We start from the raw sequence: 5,545 nt of genomic DNA, 5'->3' as shown, positions 1-5,545 counted from the left end.
TATATCCTTGTAGTCATATATCCTTGTCAATTATTCTTCATATATCCTTACCATGTTCTCAGAATATTTGGGTTTTGACTCTTGATTTTTAGTGGATAGCTATCTGAATGGGCTGGAGAAGACAGAAGACAGGCGTTACAAGGTGACTGGCATACCCTCACCACTATCCTCTGATGCCCTTCTTTGGAAACTGTGTTAACAAACCTCCAGACGAGCTTCAATGCCATACAACTCTCCTTCCGTTGTCTCCAACTGCTTTTAAATGCYAGTAAAACTAAATGCATGCTCTTCAACCGATCGCTGCCCGCCCGTCCAGCATCACTACTCTGGACGGTTCTGACTTAGAATATGTGGACAATTACAAATACCTAGGTGTCTGGTTAGTCTGTAAACTCTCCTTCCAGACTCACATTAAGCYTCTCCAATCCAAAATTAAATCTAGAATCTGCTTCCTATTTCACAACAAAGCATCCTTCACTCATGCTGCCAAACATACCCTCGTAAAACTGACCATCCTACCGATCCTCGACTTCGGCGATGTCATTTACAAAATAGCCTCCAACACTCTACTCAATAAATTGGATGCAGTCTATCACATTGCCATCCGTTTTGTCACCAAAGCCCCATATACTACCCACCATTGCGACCTGTACGCTCCAGTTCTCTGCTGCCAATGACTGGAACGAACTGCAAAAATCACTGAAGCTGGAGACTCATATCTCCCTCACTAGCTTTAAGCACCAGCTGTCAGAGCAGCTCGCAGATCATTGCACCTGTACATAGCCCATCTGTAATATAGCCCATCCAACTACCTCATCCCCATACTGTATTTATTTATTTATCTTGCTCCTTTGCACCCCAGTATCTCTACTTGCACATTCATCTTCTGCACATCAATCACTCCAGTGTTTAATTGGTATATTGTAATTACTTTGCCACCATGGCCTATTTATTGCCTTACCTCCTTTATCTCTTACCTCATTTGCACACACTGTATATATACTTTTTTTCTACTGTATTATTGACTGTATGTTTGTTTATTCCATGTTTAACTCTGTGTTGTTGTATGTGTCGAACTGCTTTGCTTTATTCTTGGCCAGGTCGCAGTTGTAAATGAGAACTTGTTCTCAACTAGCCTACCTGGTTAAATAAAGGTGAAATAAAAAAAATGAAAAGGAAGATGGAGACGATGGAAGATGCTTTCCACAGCAGGTGTAAGGAGGCAACCTCTTGCTGTTGGTCCACTTGTACTTGTAAAAAGTGCTATACAAATCATATTGATAAMAGATTAATGTATTGTTTTATTCATTGATTTATTGTTTGGTTGGTTGATAAATTTTTTAAAATCTGCAATGTTGGTATGCCACTTGGCATCTACTATAACAAAGTTTGGAATTATAAGGGTGCCAAGGGSTGCAGTTCCTTCAGAAATCCAGGCACCCTAGAAAAAATAAAATAAKATAGTAGGTTTATCCATCTATTTCAGGACCATCTATTTCTATCCCCACGACAAGTTTATGCTGTTGAATACCCTTGTTCTCAAGTCTCAAAAATGTATTGATAGAGTTCAGAGAGTTCTCATAGAAGTCAACATGCAGTATTTATGACCATGTGCCAGACTTCCTGAAAGTTWAATTTTTTCCCGTCTTGTTGCAGGTTTAACACAGTCATTTTGGAGCAGCTGATTGAGCTGAGGTCAAAGGTGGCACAGCTACTGGCAATGAGTACCCACGCCAAGAATGTACTTGAATACCAACACGTGGCATGCTTTCTGTATTCATGGCCTATCAATAAATCAATGTAGAACTGTATTACAAAGTATTCAGATATAAATGCAATAGATATTTAATAAATATGTAATGTCTTACCAATAGTCAGATCCGGAATATGTTTATGAGTCAGCAGCCTCTGTGCTTCAATAACTTTTCTAGCACTATAATCACAAATTGTGGAAAGAAACTTGAAAATAAAACAGCTAATTGAGGTGAGGTGGCATCCACTCCATTTTGATATAATTTCCATGTCCTCTACTTTACAGGTGAGTTCTAGGAGAAACTGAAGCCGGTGTGCTTGAAGGAAAGGAAGTACATCCTGGCCCTGAAGAACAGGGACTGTGCCATGCGGTGAAAAGCCTTTGATGGACAAATCAATGCCTGGGACATGCCCGACTACATGAACCAGGTGGAGCAGGTGAAGTTTGCCGCGGACAAGGACAAGCTGATCAAGTACTTTCTTCCCGAGGTGGTGACAGAGGGGCTGCTCAGTATCCAACAGGACCTGCTGGGGCTCACCTTTAAGAGGGTGAACAACGCTCACGTGTGATACAACAACGTCAGCCTCTACTCCGTACTGGACTCGGCCACCGAGGAGAAGATTGGCCAGTTCTACTTGAACCTGCATCCCAGATAGTCCAGCTGAAAGGCCACGGAAGAATGAACAGCAYGACTGTATGGGGCTATAGTTGTACACTCCTGGTAGGGATGCAGAGCTAGTTGCTTCGTTGAAGCTTCCATAGCAGATATCATACTATTGTGGCTAATTATAAGGTCCAGAGCATGATTCACACCGTGCTTGATTTTGAATCGTTGATCTTGTGTCCTTTCTGCGGGCTCCAGCCGGGCTGTCGGTGGGCTGATGGGAAACGTAGGCTGCCGGCAGTGGCCGTGGTGGCCAACTTAACCAAGCCTAAGAAATGCTGGCCCTCTCTGCTGCAGCACCACGAGGTGGAGAACTTCTTCCATGAGTTTGGCCACATCATGTACAAGCTCTGCTCCAGGGTAGGTTGCTCTGCTGGAGGGGTGGGGTAGGGGTAGGATATCCAGTAGCATACAGTATGAAGTCAAGCACACATCCATTTAATGGGTTGCTAACTCAAGTTTCATTGGGTGCACATTGAACACTAACCTCGACGCAATAATCACCAGCCTGGTCCTGAAAAGCTACAGTGTTTTCTAATCTCCATGAATCCCTCCCTAGATGACGTTCTCAGAGTTCAGTGGGACCCTTGGAGAGATAGACTTTGTGGAGGTGTCATTTCAGATACTGGAAAACTGGGTATGGGAGAAGGAGCCCCATCTGACAATCTGCGCAACAAACTAATTTCCTCCCGAGTCGCCAACACAGGTCAGATGTCACACATACAGTAACCTCTCCACCAATTCACCCATTCATATGTAATAAGGTAACTAAGAAATAAGCAATGCATCTATCCTATTGGATCTATCCTACTGGGTCTATTGTACTGTATATATCTACTGGATAGCATGCATGTCTGTTCCCTTCAAATCTAAAATATTTGTTAAAATACCATAAAATAACTTGACATCCAATATACTCCCACTCCTGTGTCTGTCTTGTTCAAGTCTGATGAACCAGTGTCAGGTAGTGCTTCGTAAAGTGGACCATTCTCTGCACACCAAGTCCCAAGCGGACACTGCCAAGGTGTTCGCCAAGCACTACCAAGACWTCCTGGGGATCCCCGCTACTCCAGGTCTCACACCAGTGACAATATAATGCCATTTTAATTAGAATATGAATGAACAATTTAAAGCAATGTTCCTCCTGTAAGGATGTATTGTTCTCAAAGAATACAAAATTATTACTTTTCCTCCAGGCACTAATATGACAACCAGTTTCAGTCACTTGGCTGGGGGCTACGATGGCCAGTACTATGGCTACCTGTGGAGCGAGGTCTACTCCATGGGCATCTTCGTCAGTCGTTTTAAAATAGAGAGGAATAATGAACCCTAAGGCATGGCACAGTCAATCCACTCCACTCACCATTCATCTTGAGTTACCATATTACTTTTTTTATGCATCTATAGTTTTAAGAAGAAAGAGAATTTAAGCCTGCAAGTTCCCTTTGATTGGCAAGCATCTTTGAATGCTACCGCGTGTGTAATATTACAGTGCCTTGCAAAAGTATTCACCCTCTTGTCGTTTTTCCTATTTTGTTTCATTACAGCCTGTAATTTAAATTAATTGTTATTTAGATTTCATGTAATGGACATACACAAAATAGTTCAAATTGGTGAAGTGAAATGAAAAATATTACTTGTTTCAAAGCATTCTACAAAATGTTTAACTGAAAAGTGGTGTGTGCATATGTATTCACCGCCTTTGCTATTAAGGCCGTAAATAAGATCTGGTGCAACCAAATACCTTCAGAAGTCACATAATTAGTTAGATTGCACACAGGTGGACTTTATTTAAGTATCACATGATCTGTCACATGATCTCAGTATATATACACCTGTCCTGAAAGGCCCCAGAGTCTGCAACATCACTAAGCAAGAGGCACCACCAAGCAAGCGGCACCATGAAGAACAAGGAGCTCTCCAAACAGGTCAAGGACAAAGTTGTGGAGAAGTACAGATCAGCGTTGGTTTATAAAAAAATATCCGAAACTTTGAACATCCCACGGAGAACCATTAAATCCATTATTTAAAAATGGAAAGAATATGGCACCACAACAAACCTGCCAAGAGAGGGCCGCCCACCAAAACTCACGGACCAGGCAAGGAGGGCATTAATCAGAGACGGAACGGAAAATAAGCAGGAAAAAACTGTAAATAACGAGATTAAATGCATGTTGTTCATCACTTCATGTGCCGAATACCTTCAGTTCGTGTTTTAGGACAGATGTCTTACCTGTACTCGATATCTTGGCATTTTCATTAGCTTTCACCTTTTACTAATACGATTAGCTAGAATCCCAGGCTAACTTCAATCTGCTGGTTTTGATCATGTATTTTAATGCAAGCCAGTGAGGCTAATCTCACGACGGTTTATCTGATATGGTAACCTTAGTGGTAAAAATGGAGCTATCCATGACATTCTCATTCTAGAATGATTAGCTAGCTAGACCGGAACCTACAATGACTCTGGGATTTTAAAATGGGAGTGAAATTTTTATAAAACCATGAAGCTGTGAATTTCTATTTATATGTAAACATCTATGATTTTGTATTTACCCTGGATAAGTAGGCTATTACAAGCCTTACCTGTGAGTCACCATATGCTTTGTCTATGCCAAGTAAAACCTGTCTTTTTTTTTTTAATGACTGCTTTGTGTAGCTTTTGTGGTTAGTAAGTTTAGTAATTAGCAGGTGATGAATCTAGCTAACAAGATTTTGATTCAGGGGATTGTAGGCTCTTGGTAGCCAGGCTAATCTTCACTGGATTATCAGGCTGACTACTCAGCACCAGCACACACACCTTACCCAGGCCAAACTAACACACCTCAGGCTATTAGAACTGTCCAAAGTGTGTCCTGTTGATTTGACATCCTGAGCCATCCTGGTAATGGAAAATGCAAGGCAAGGCACAGTTCAAGTAACGCTGCTCAAGTCCTCATTAACGGGTCTGTTTTTAACCCTTCTCTCGAGTGCTAGTGTATTCACTGGGGGGGGGGGGGTTGCAGACAGCTCTATTTTGGTGGCCTCTGGTACATTCCAATGCTTTGATTCCATCTAAAATACACTGCTAAATTATTGAATATTTTAACAACTTTACCTCACAGATTGGTAAATGTGTTGTGATATTG

General features: G+C 41.7%; 1 pseudogene; it reads left to right on the top strand.

Annotated features, from left to right (window-relative positions):
• Positions 1-278: 278 nt before the first annotated feature.
• The window catches only part of LOC111964498 (neurolysin, mitochondrial-like), a 6,238-nt pseudogene continuing 971 nt past the window's right edge, over positions 279-5,545 (top strand).

Source organism: Salvelinus sp. IW2-2015, linkage group LG5, assembly GCF_002910315.2.
Source record: "Salvelinus sp. IW2-2015 linkage group LG5, ASM291031v2, whole genome shotgun sequence".
NCBI lineage: Eukaryota > Metazoa > Chordata > Actinopteri > Salmoniformes > Salmonidae > Salvelinus > Salvelinus sp. IW2-2015.
Note: the sequence above shows the minus strand (reverse complement) of the source record. Positions and strands in the feature narration are given on the sequence as shown.